Genomic DNA, 13,782 nt, shown 5'->3' on the forward strand with positions numbered 1-13,782 from the left:
TTTATTCACACTTAGAGTGTAAGTCTTCATTAGTTGAAGATATACGTTACTTCATGTGTTGCACATCTAAGTCATCAACATGCATAAGTGTTAGGATGTGTGCATGATCACATGATATTTGAGGATTCCAAGATATTTAGCTCACACCGCAACTTGCAAAACCTTTTCTCATCCAAGGGCTTTGTGAAGATATCTGCCAGTTGCTCTTTAGTGTTGACGTGAATGATATCAATATCTTCCTTCATGACATGATCTCTGAGAAAGTGATGGCAGATCTGAATGTGCTTTGTCTTCGAGTGCTGAACTGGGTTGTTGGCAATCTTGATGGCGCTTTCATTGTCGCAGTAGAGTGGCACTTGCTTCAGATGAATGCCATAGTCTTTGAGTGTTTGCTTCATCCATAGAAGCTGAGCGCAGCAAGATCCAGCAGCAATGTATTCAGATTCAGCAGTGGAGAGAGATACACCGTTCTGCTTCTTTGAAGACCAACACACAAGTGATCGTCCCAGAAAGTGACATGTGCCTGATGTAGACTTGCGATCCACCTTGTCACCAGCATAATCAGCATCCGAGAATCCAACTAGATCAAACTCTGAGCCCTTTGGATACCATAATCCTAGTGTTGGGGTGTAAGCCAATATCGAAGAATTCGCTTCACAGCTAAGTGATGCGATTCCTTTGGTGCCGCTTGGAATCGGGCACAGATGCAAACACTAAGCATGATATCTGGCCTAGATGCACATAAATAAAGCAAAGAACCAATCATGGAGTGGTATACCTTTTGATCGAACTCTTTACCATTGGCGTCAGGATCCAGATGACTCTTGGTAGGCATTGGCGTCGTATAACCTTTGCAGTCTTGCATTCCAAACTTCTTCAGGCAATCTTTGAGGTATTTCTCTTGAGATATGAAGATGCCGTTGTGTTGCTGCCGTATTTGAAGACCAAGGAAGAACTTTAGCTCACCCATCATGGACATCTGATATTGCTCTTGCATCATGTATCCAAACTCATCACTGTATTTATGATTATTGCAGCCAAAGATAATGTCATCCACATATATTTTGGCACACAAACAGTTCACCATCATATGTCTTTGTGAAGAGTGTGGGATCCAGGGAACCAGGTTTGAAGCCTTTGCTCTTCAGGAAGCCAAGCACGAGGGGCTTGTTTGAGGCCATACAGTGCCTTGTTGAGCTTGTAAACCATGTCAGGATGTTTTGGATCTTCAAAACCAGGCGGTTGTGCAACATACACTTCTTCTTCAATCTTGCCATTGAGAAAGGCGCTCTTCACATCCATTTGATACAGAAGGATGTTATGATGATTTGCATAGGCTAGCAGTATGCGTATAGCTTCAAGCCTAGCCACAGGAGCAAATGTTTCATCGAAGTCAATTCCTTCAACTTGAGTGTATCCTTGAGCAACGAGACGAGCCTTGTTTCTGACAACTTGACCATGCTCATCTTGCTTGTTGCGATATATCCATTTAGTGCCTATGATATTGTGTTTACGAGGATCAGGACGCTTGACCAGTTCCCATACATTATTCAGCTCGAACTGTTGAAGCTCTTCTTGCATAGCTTGAATCCATTCAGGTTCCATGAAGGCTTCATCAACTTTCTTGGGTTCAGATATTGAGACGAATGCAAAGTGCCCACAGAAATTTGCTAGTTGTGTTGCCCTTGAACGAGTGAGTGGACCAGGTGCATTGATGCTATCAATTATCTTCTCAATCTGTACTTCATTTGCAACACGAGGATGAACTGGACGAAGATTTTGCTCTTGCTGATCATTGTCATCGTTTGAAGAATTGTCTTCAGGCTGAGCATTGTCTTCAGGTTGATTAGGTGCAGAGATGATAAGTTCCTCTTCAGGCTGTACTTCAGACGGTATGATTTCTCCAGTTCCCATAAGCTTGATGGATTCACTGGGTGGAATTTCATCTAGCACATTTGGCAGGTGCTCTCTTTGCGAGCCGTTAGTCTCATCGAACCGCACATCCACAGTTTCAACCACTTTATAGTGAAAGAGGTTGAAGACTCTGTAGGAGTGCGAATCCTTTCCATAACCAAGCATAAAACCTTCATGTGCTTTCGGTGCAAATTTTGAAGTGTGATGTGGATCCTTGATCCAGCACCTAGCACCAAATACTCTGAAGTAACTGACATTTGGCTTCTTACCAGTGAGGAGTTCATAGGATGTTTTCTTCAGAAGCTTGTGAAGATAAACACGGTTGATGACATGGCATGCAGTATCAATAGCTTCAGGCCAGAACTTTCTTGGTGTCTTGTATTCATCGAGCATCGTCCGAGCCATCTCAATGAGTGTTCTGTTCTTGCGTTCCACGATGCCATTCTGCTGCGGCGTGTATGGAGCTGAGAACTCATGAGTGATGCCCAATGTATCGAGATAAGTGTCGAGGCCGGTGTTCTTGAATTCAGTGCCATTGTCACTTCTGATGTGCTTGATCTTGACGCCATAGTTGTTCATGGCTCGATTGGCGAAGCGTCTGAAGACATCCTGCACTTCAGTCTTGTAGAGGATTATATGCACCCATGTATATCTTGAATAATCATCAACAATGACGAAGCCATAGAGACAAGCAGTAGTAGTAAGGGTAGAGTAGTGAGTAGGGCCGAAGAGGTCCATGTGTAGCAGTTCGAAGGGTTGAGTCGTTGTCATGATTGTCTTCGAGGGATGCTTGGCCCTCGTCATCTTTCCAGCTTCGCAGGCACCGCATAAGTGATCCTTCTTGAACTTGACGCCCTCGATGCCTATGACGTGCTTCTTCTTTGCAAGAGTATGCAAGTTCCTCATGCCAGCATGCCCTAGCCTCCGATGCCAGAGCCAGCATTCTGAAGCTTTTGCAAGAAGACATACGGCAAGCTGTGGTCCTGCTGAGAAATCTACCATGTACAAATCATCTTTCCGATACCCTTCAAAGACTAGAGACTTGTCAGATTCCATTAGAACAAGGCAACGATATTTTCCAAATATCACAATCATGTTCAAATCGCAAAGCATTGAGACAGACATTAAGTTGAAACCAAGGGATTCAACAAGCATCACTTTATCCATGTGCTGATCCTTTGAGATTGCAACTCTACCTAGACCCAATACCTTGCTTTTACCAGTATCAGCAAATGTGATGTGACTTTTGTCAGATGGACGTAGGGTTGAGTCCATGAGAAGACTTCGTTTGCCAGTCATGTGATTAGTACATCCACTATCAATAATCCATTCTGAAGCAGCTGGTGTCATACCCTACAGTGCAGTTAGGGGGATAGGCTTCACGAAGAGCATTGTGAAGCATAAACATTTGACGAGCAAGAGGATTATTAAAGCTTAGATCGAGGTTAGGACTGATAGGACAAGTAGCAAGCGACTCAGGAACAAAATACATAATAAGACCATTTGGGCATTTGATCTTGCGCCCTACAAGATGTTTTAGGTCCCCAGCAATAGCTTCAGACGCATTTGATTTTCGGCTGGAGACCTTTCCCTGCAAAAGAGAGTTAAGCTTTCTTAGCCACCCACATCTTCAAGGGTGGCTTCGAAGCAATGAGTCTAAGTGCAGCATCTGAGAACTTTGGCTTTGGAGCCCTAGCAAATAGTCTTGCAGGTGGAGAATAGTACTCATAAGAATAAGCAGAGTAGTTCTGGGTCTTATGAACATGGCGGTTTGATGAAACACGCTCATATTCATAGGCCTGAGTATGGTTTCCCTGCAAAACATTTGTGTTAGTGCGACTCAGGTGAGTCCTCTGTCTGTATGAAGCCTTTGGACCATATGAAGCCTGTGGTCTGGGGTTTGTCTTCTTCCCTTGTGGTGTCATGACGACATTCACAGGAAGATTCTCCAGACACCTTTTCGGCACCCAGACTTTCTTCATAGGTGGCCCATTCCTGCAGTTAGTACCAATATACCTGGCAAACACTTCACCATTCTGATTCTTAAACAGTTTATAGTTTGCATCAAAGGATTCATCAATGACGATGGGATTAGCACAAGTGAAGCCAGATAGGGTGGATGGATCCACTGAAGGTTCCTTTGCAGCAACCCATGTGGTTTTGGGGTACTGCTCAGGTTTCCAGTAAGAGCCATCAACATTCATTTTCCTTTCGAACCCAACACCCTCTTTCCTAGGGTTTCGGTTCAGAATCTGCCTTTTGAGGACATCACATAGTGTCTGATGCCCTTTGAGACTTTTGTACATCCCTGTTTCAAGCAATGTCTTCAACCTAGCATCTTCATCAGCAATAGCAGTGGCATCCTCAACAGAGGGGTTAGTTACCACATTAACAGTTGAAGATATTGCAACAGTAGCAACAGTAGAACATTCAGCAACAGAAGTAGCTTTATCATGCTCAAGGCATTTAAGACATGGTGGTTCAATTCCTTCCTGAGGGGGACTGATCTGTTCAGCGCGAAGTGACTCGTTTTCCTTTTGAAGATCTTCATGAGCCGTTCTCAATTTCTCAAGTTCTTGCTTCCTTTGAAGATAATCATAGGAAAGCTTTTCATGAGTTGTTGAGAGCGTTTCATGACAACTTTCAAGTTCCTCATACTTAACATGAAGATTTTTTATGTCTTCAATTAAGGACTGAGATCGAGTCATTTCAGCGTCCAACAGGTCATCGCTTTTGTCTAACATTTTTTGAATATGTTCCATAGCTTTCTGTTGTTCAGTTGCAATTTTAGCAAGTGTTTTGTAGTTGGGTTTGGAATTACAATCAGAGTCATCTTCCCTGGATGTTTGATAGTGAGTATTGCGTGAGTTTACCTTGGCACCGCGTGCCATGAAGCAATAGGTGGGAGCGGAGTTGTCCTTGTCATTAGCATCGGCGTCGGTGACGAAGTCATTGTCTTCAGTGTTGAAGATGGACTTGGCAACGTAGGCTGTAGCCAGACTTGCAACGCCAGAATCGGACTCCTCCTCAGACTCCACCTCCGCCTCCTCAGAAGCAGACTCCTCCTCTGAATCCATTTCCTTGCCAACAATGCCAGATGAGCTCTTCTTGTGTGATGAAGACTTTGAGGAAGACTTGGAAGAAGACTTTGAGTATTTCTTCTTCTTCTTGTCGTCAGAATCATATTCCTTGCTCTTCTTCTTCTTGTTGTTCTCATTGTCCCACTGCGGACACTCAGAGATGTAGTGACCAGGTTTCTTGCACTTGTGGCATGTTCTCTTCTTGTAGTCATGAGCAGAAGCTTCATCATTCCTTGAGCTGGATCGTGAAGACTTTCTGAAGCCTTTCTTCTTGGTGAATTTTTGGAACTTCTTCACAAGCATAGCAAGCTCCTTTCCAATGTCTTCAGGATCATCAGAACTGCAGTCAGATTCTTCTTCAGATGAGGAAACAGCTTTTGCCTTCAAGGCACGAGTTCGGTCATAGTTGGGACCGTAGATATCTCTTTTCTCAGAAAGCTGAAACTCATGTGTGTTGAGCCTTTCAAGTATGTCAGACGGATCGAGTCTCTTGAAGTCAGGGCGTTCTTGAATCATCAGGGCTAGGGTGTCAAACGAGCTGTCAAGTGATCTCAGGAGTGTCTTGACGATTTCATGCTTGGTGATCTCAGTAGCGCCGAGAGCTTGGAGCTCATTTGTGATGTCAGTGAGGCAATCAAACATAAGCTGAACATTCTCATTGTCATTTCTCTTGAAGCGGTTGAAGAGGTTGCGAAGGACACTGATCCTTTGATCTCTCTGGGTTGAGACGCCTTCGTTGACCTTGGAGAGCCAGTCCCAGACTAGCTTAGATGTTTTCAGAGCACTCACACGGCCATACTGCTCTTTGGTCAGATGACCATAGATGATGTTCTTGGCAATGGAATCCAGTTGACCAAACTTCTTGACATCAGCAGCGATGACACCTTCACCAGCCTTGGGAACGTCATTCTTGATGACATACAAGAGGTCGACATCAATGGCTTTAAGATGCATGCGCATCTTATTCTTCCAGTAGAGATATTCAGTTCCATCAAAGACGGGGCACGCAGCAGAGACTTTGATTATTTCCGCAGTCGACATAGCTAAAACTCCAGATGGTTAAACCGAATCACACAGAACAAGGGAGTACCTTGCTCTGATACCAATTGAAAGTGCTAGTGATCGACTAGAGGGGGGTGAATACGCGATTTTTATGAAAGTCTTCAAAACATGAAATTTTCGAAGACAATCGATAGAAATGAACCTATTAACATGCAGCGGAAGGTAGACTACACTAGGCAAGCCATAGTCAAGTATTCAATGAAGTGAAAGCACAAAGACTAATAGCAGCTAGGCAGTATGGATCAGGATGGAAGACAGTATGAAGCCAATCAGAACAAGCAGTCACACAGTGAAGACAAATAGATAATGCAAACAGGCAATGACTTCACAAGGACCAACTGTAAATAAAGAGATGGAAAGGATAGAACCAGTTGCTCGTTGAAGACAATGATTTGTTGGACCAGTTCCAGTTGCTGTGACAACTGTACGTCTGGTTAGGGAGACTGAGATTTAACTCAGAAGACCGTGTCTTCACCTTATTCCCCTTGAGCTAAGGACACCTAGTCCTCGCCCAATCACTCTGGTAAGTCTTCAAGGTAGACTTCCAAACCTTCACAGACTTCGTTCACCGGCGATCCACAATGGCTCTTGGATGCTCAGAATGCGACGCCTAACCGGCTGGAGGATTCACAGTCCTCAAGTGTAACAAGTCTTCAGATCACACAGACAGGAAGACTTCAGTGATGCCTAACACTCTTTGGCTCTGGGTGTTTAGGGCTTTGTCCTCGCAAGGATTTCTCTCTCAAGGCTTCGAGGTGGGTTGCTCTCAAACACAAAAGCCGTGCACTAACTATGAGCAGCCAACCAATTTATGGCGTAGGGGGTGGGCTATTTATAGCCACTAGGCAACCCGACCTGATTTGTCCGAAATGACCCTGGGTCACTAAGGAACTGACACGTGTTCCAACGGTCAGATTTCAAACACACGCGGTAACTTTACTTGGGCTACAAGTAAAGCTGACTCATCCAGCTCTGGATAAGATTTGCTCTCATTGTCTTCGCTCGAACACATGAGATTTTGGTTAAGCATCACTTCAGTCACTCTGACTTTGTTCACTGGGACCCCACTTAACAGTACGGTGGTTCCTATGACTCAACAAAGAAGAAAAGGAAACAACGAAACAACTAAGTCTTTGCGCTCCATAGTCTTCACGCGATGTATTCTCTTGTCATAGTCTTCAATGTGAATATCTTCACATACCACATTTGTCTTCAATGTCTTTATACATTTTTAGGGGTCATCTCCGGTAGGAAAACCGAATCAATGAGCGACTACTACCTGTGTTATCCTGCAATTCTCACAAACACATTAGTCCCTCAACTAGGTTTGTCGTCAATACTCCAAAATCAATTAGGGGTGGAACTAGATGCACTTACAGGGAGGTTGCCGGCGTTCGAGTCCCGAAAGGCCACCTCTCGTCCCCCGTTGAAGCCAAGCTTGGTGGGCACAACATCATCGGCCGATTAGCCGCTTGCCGGCAACGTGGAGGCAGATAGCTTCACTTCCCGAAGCTCATGGTTGCGGAGGAGGTGGGATTTAATTTTCCGAGACTCATGGTCGGCAGTCATTTTAGTCCAGGTTTACAGTCTGGTCTAGTTGAAAATATGTCTAAATATGAATCTGCTCCAGTTTAGAAGAAAAACATCCCGTTTTGTGTAAAAAAATCATTCGAGTTTGAATGAATCAAATTTGATCAATTTAATTAAAATTCATTCAAAATGTAACCGGATATATACGATTAATATTGTATGGTCAGCTCCCGCATCCATGTCCATTTTACAGGTCAGAGTTGGTGAGGACCTAAGAGCATCTCTAGTGGAACGTGTAAATTTGGACGTGTATATCTCCATATACACGTCCATATACACCTTCCTAAATTATACACCTCCCAGTTTTTCAGTGGAACGTGTAAATTAGGACGTGTATATTCCAACGACTATATTTTCAAACGGCTATATTTCCAACGGCCATATTTTCGATCTATATAAACCACTCCTACCACCTCTTCCAGCACACTTCTCTCCTCACCTAGATTTTTCTATCGTTTCTCACGCAACACAATGAACACATCCACTTGGGACATGAGTTCTTCGTCATCTTCATCTGGCGACGATGAACTCATACTTGCAGCATTCGCCGAGCGCGAGGAGGAAGAGAGGAAGAACGCTCGACGCCATGGCGGTTCCAAGCATGGACGTCAGTCAATCGATCGAGGAAGAGATGCCGGATTTCTTCTTCTGTGGGACGACTACTTCAAAGAAGTTCCTCGCTTTCCCGAACATTTGTTTCGACGAAGGTTCATAATTAGTACACTTCTCTTCTCTGGTCCTTTTTTCATTTCCCTGTCTCATTTAATTTTTATGCACAGATTTAGGATGTCGCGTACTTTGTTCAATCGCATAGCTGATGGTATACTTGAGCATGACTATGATTATTATTTTACGCAAAAAAGAAGTGCTTCTGGAGCTCTTGGGTTACATCCTTTGCAAAAGATGACCGCGGCGATGCGGATACTAACATATGGAGTAGCAGCTGATTATGTTGATGAGTACATCCGGTCCGCTGAGTCTACTAATTTAGAGTCTTGCAAGAAATTTGTGATCAAAATTTGTGAAGTTTTTGGGAAAAGTACCTGAGATCTCCAAATGAAGAAGACATTGCTAGGTTACTTGCAATAGGGGAGGAAAGAGGATTTCCCGGTATGTTAGGGAGCATAGATTGCATGCACTGGGGGTGGAAAAATTGCCCCAAAAAATGGCATGGCATGTTTAAAGGCCATGTGAGCGAGCCCACTATGATCTTGGAAGCGGTTGCTTCACAAGATCTTTGCATTTGGCATGCTTATTTTGGTTTACCAGGGTCTCTGAATGATATAAATGTTCTTCAATGTTCTCCTATTTTTACAAAGCTAGCCGAAGGCCAAACTCCTCCAGTGAATTATAGCATCAATGGCCATCAGTACACAATGGGGTATTACCTTGCAGATGGTATCTATCCACGGTGGGCAACATTTGTGAAGAGCATACCGGCTCCAACTAGCAGAAAGCATAAAACTTTTGCCAAGAAGCAAGAGGGGGCTAGGAAAGATGTGGAACGAGCCTTTGGAGTTATGCAATCCCGTTTTGCCATTGTTCGTGGACCTGCTAAAGGATGGAAACATAAAGAAATCACTGATGTCATGAAAGCTTGTGTCATAATGCACAATATGATAGTTGAAGAGGAGCGACAAACTGGTCGGCAAAGCTGCACTTTTGAGGCAATGGGAGAAAGAGTCACAGTCTCTCGTACTCATGCGGAAGAACTGAGCTCTTTTATTCAGATGACTCATCAGATTAGAAATTTCGATGAACATGATCAGCTTAAACTTGATCTAATTGACCATGTGTGGCAAAAGTTTGGAAACGAGTAATCCATGTCTTTGTAATGCAGCTATCAATAAAAATATTTATGTAATGAGTGATGTAATCCATGTCCTCAACTAGCAGAAAGCAGTAAATAGTTCTTACAACTACAACATATAGCTCACATTACCCTAGGCCACGAGCAAGGATCTCCTTCTGCTTAGCTTGGTAGAACTGCTTTTGAACATCAGTCATACCACTTGTGTCGATGAGCATGATCCTCTCATCTAATTCAAATTGTCTCCGTGCATCCTCCCTCTCGTTTCGTGCATCCTCATTCTTTTTGAGTGCAATCTCCTCTTTTCGCAATTCCAATTGTTGTGCATAGCGAGCATTTCTTGCCGCCTCTTTCATCTCATCCTTCTCTAGCTTTGCTGCCCACACAGTTTCTAATGACAGCTTGCAAGCACTGTCATCAGCTTTACCTCTCTTGTCCCTCTTCACACCATCAGGTCTTTTCTCATGTTCAAGAGCATCAGTGTGTATCGAGGTAGCATCAGTACGTACCGAGGATGCATCAGCCGGATCATTGGTGGCTGTGCCCGGACTTGCATCAATGGTCTTCTTTTGTTTCTTAAGAGAAGTTTCAACTTCTCTTGTCTGCCACTTTGGATACTTCGAAAACTCTACATAGCAATGCATCAGTGTGAAAGGCTTCTTTTTTTAAGATCCATTTCCTTGAACAAAATGTATGCATCGTTTGTCTGCACATATAAATATGTTGTTAAAATAAGCACAACACATATAGAATATTGCACATCACATATAGAATTACAAGAAAGGCGCATACCTTCTCTTGTATAGTCCTTCCACTTTCTTGCCTATTTATAATCTGCTGAAGGCAACCACAAAATTTAGAGGTCTCTCTGTTAATCATTGTGTAACGGCAATTGATTGCATTAGCATTGCGCTCCGGCCATGATGATTCCTTGTGTGTGTTGTAGTACTCTGAAATTCTATCCCAATAAGCATCCCGGTTTTGATCTGTCCCAACAATATCCAAACTTGTATTTGCCCATGCTGCTATGAGAACCTTGTCCTCATCACTAGACCAATTTTTGCCTTTGTTGGATTTTCCTTTCTCTGTTATTGCAGAACGATGCTGAGTTGATGAAGTTGCCTGCTCTCCAATTGGACTTTCTAGTTGTGTTTGCGTGTAACCAAAACCAAGGGTGTCCAAGAAGCTTTGGTCACTATCCATCTGCAAGCAACCAATGCACAACTATTTTAGACCACAATCTGGCATCAAATTGAGAAGCAAAAATTATTTTCTTCTCCTTCCAAAGAGCTATGCATCTCCCCTGCATCTCCTCCCGGCGCCGCTCGTCCCTGCATCTCCCCATGGCGCCCCGCTCGTCCCTGCATAGCTCCCCCCCCCCCCACCGCCCCTGCATCTCCCCCTCCCCCCACCGCTCCGCCCCAGACAGGCGCCCAGCCCCCCGTCCCTGCACAAACAGGCGCGCCCGGCTCCCCGTCCCTGCACAGCTCCGCCGCCCAGCCCCCCGTCCCCAGCCGTCGCCCCTGCATGTCCCCCCTCCCCCCCACCGCTCCGCCGCCCAGCCCCCACTTGTCGCCCAGCCCCCCGTCCCCGCCCTCTATTCTCACCAGGGCGCGCGCAGGCACCGACGCCGCCGCCAGATCGGGCTGCAGGGCGTGCTGCCGCCGCCCCTCTGCTCCCGCTCGCGAGGAAGGAAAAAATGGTTACCTTGGGCAGCGGCCGGAGAGGAGACGCGACGGCGACCTTGGGCGGCGGCCGGAGAGGGGCGACGGCGACCTTGGGGAGGCGACCGGAGAGGAACGGGAGCGGAAGCGGGAGCTTTTTTCGGTCGTGGGAGCGGGAGCGCGAGCCCACGAGCGTGGCTCGGTCGTCTTTAGTCCCACGCCAGGTACGCTCGTGGGAGCGACGTGTATAGGTGCACGATCTGATACACGATCCACTGGGAAAGCTTTTTTGATTTTGATCGTGTATATTTAGCATCCACCTCCATATACACCATCCACTAGAGATGCTCTAAGCAGTATATAGACCTCTAAACTCCCTTGTCAGCTCCTGCTTCTAGAAAGTCAAGGATGCTTGAGTTGACTGGACTTGCTGGCACTGCAGTGAGCAAAACGCCGCTCCTGTGGTCGAGTAGAAAGCCCAGATTGAAATGGATAGATATACAGCTCTGCAGGAGAAAAGTTTTCATACGCTGCATAAAAAGTTGCGATGATTGAACGGGATTAGGGATGCTAATCTCTGCATAAAAAGTATCCTCTGGTCTTCTCAGTAGTCGTACCAAATAAACCAAATTTTAACAGGTGATGATGTGAACTTTGGAAATCTGCATTATTCTAAATGAGATCGACCGCTATGCCCCGCGTATGCAGCTGAAATATCTCGTGGAAACTCCGATTGATTAATTGATTGATTGATGGGTGACCGGACGGGGAAACTGGTGGTACAGTCTACCGTTTCACTTGGCACGCAAAAGGAAACGAAAAGGGGGGGGGGGGGGGGGGCGAGAAAACGGCGAGCCACCCACTCAGTGCAGCCTAATAATAACACTATGAGCAAAGCCGATCGAGCTGAACTGACGGGCGGCTGGATCTGTATCTCTGTCAGCCGCAGGTAGCTGTCCACGGCGTGGTACTACTGCCACCACCACTTTGTGTAGTACTACTAGTGGTACTATCTGGTCGATATGAACACGCGTCTGGTGTGCAGTGCATGCGCTCGATTCGATCGTGACGAGACGACTGAGCTTGACTTGGTTCATGCATGATACGGGATGATGTAGCGGCCGGGATCATGGTGCAAGCAATTCCACGTCCGGGGCCTGCATCTTATCTGATGATTGGTGGGCTGGCTTTCAGCAAAAGGAGCGGCTCAATTTATCAATTTCTTTCTGCAAAAGGAAGCAGCTTTGCAGTTTGGCCGAGATGCTTCTATCCAGTACTGATCCGCGTAGACGAACTCATGTCCTCCTCTTCTTTTGAGTTTTGGCCATCCAACGTACGAACTCGATCCGCTTTGGGGTGCCGGCGGCGTGAGCACTCCAACCCAATTGCCCGCTTCATGCAATAGGCAAATTTGATGTTTTGACTATTTTACGAAAATACAGTGCTTATACCTGCCTACCGCCCGGCACCTTAATGATAGAGTAGCACAGGCTGTTTAACGGTAGGGTTGCAATGCGTTGACGCGGATAAGTTACCTACCGTCAAGAGTTGGCGTAGGCTAATATATCCTACCGCCATCGACGTTGGCAGTAGAAAAAATGTCAGATTTTGATTTTTTTTAAACCAAGATCAAATATGACTAATTTCGCAGAAGGGTCAAAACACCAAATTTGTTCTTCTGCGATCAGTGCAGACGCGTTGTTGCTTCCAGTGATCAGCGACTGACTTTGGGAGCTCAATCGGTGGCCAGTCTGCTCTTCTCAGGATAGTTGGACACGCACCCTCAAACCCGTCGATTCTTATTAGTGCACACTATAGCCACGCTCAATGCGCGCCATTAGGCTAAACCCAGGTCAATCAACAAGGCGAAAGCAAGATCGACTAAGCTCAATGCTACTCGTATGTACCTAACTCGTCCATAGCAAATGTGATAGTCTGGCTTAATAGGGATGATAGACTACTCATATCAATAAGGAATTCCTTCTTTTCCGGGAGCCCATTCGGACAGAACTCCAAAGTTAAGCGTGCTTAGCTTGGAGTAGTGTCAGGATGGGTGACCGACCGGGAAGTTGCTCCCGGTTGCGCATGAGTGAGGACAAAGTGCGCAGAAAAGACTAGTATTGATATGTGGAGCCAGTCTAGATCCCGCCAGGAGTAACGACCACCGGCGGGTGTGTTCGGGGCGTTACAGCAAATCCTTTACATGGATTCGGACGTTCACATGTTGGTCACATGATTACAAATTTAATTTATTTCCTGCAAGTTAATTTGCACTTCTTTTATGCGAGTAGTATTAAAAAAGGAAGTGTCTAGGACACATCTAGATGTGCTCTAGTTATTGCACATCTAAATGAGTGAATCAAGCATAAAGATGAAAAGAAAAAAGGAAAAGAAAATATCCACACGAATCTCGACGTAGGATCAATGACATAAGACTTAGATGTGTAATACTTATGGCACATCTAGATGTGCTTTAGCAAAACTGTTAAAAAAGGGGTGGCTAGCTCTCATCTAGATGAAAATTAACTAATTAACTTCTACATCATTTTACGTGAAGATTCGTGAAATGCTTTCCTTGTTTTTCCTATTTGATTAATCAAATGGTGTAAAAGTTAGATGGCGGTCCTAATTCTCATCTACATGAAATTAGTAAATCCGTTAA

General features: G+C 45.1%; 2 pseudogenes; one reads left to right on the forward strand and one right to left on the reverse strand.

Annotated features, from left to right (window-relative positions):
• Positions 1-8,138: 8,138 nt before the first annotated feature.
• On the forward strand, positions 8,139-9,466 carry LOC123101470 (uncharacterized; annotated as a pseudogene).
• A 118-nt stretch (positions 9,467-9,584) lies between these two features.
• On the reverse strand, positions 9,585-10,985 carry LOC123101471 (glutathione S-transferase T3-like; annotated as a pseudogene).
• Positions 10,986-13,782: the final 2,797 nt, after the last annotated feature.

Source organism: Triticum aestivum, chromosome 5A (assembly GCF_018294505.1).
Source record: "Triticum aestivum cultivar Chinese Spring chromosome 5A, IWGSC CS RefSeq v2.1, whole genome shotgun sequence".
In the NCBI taxonomy this organism is placed as follows: Eukaryota; Viridiplantae; Streptophyta; class Magnoliopsida; order Poales; family Poaceae; genus Triticum; species Triticum aestivum.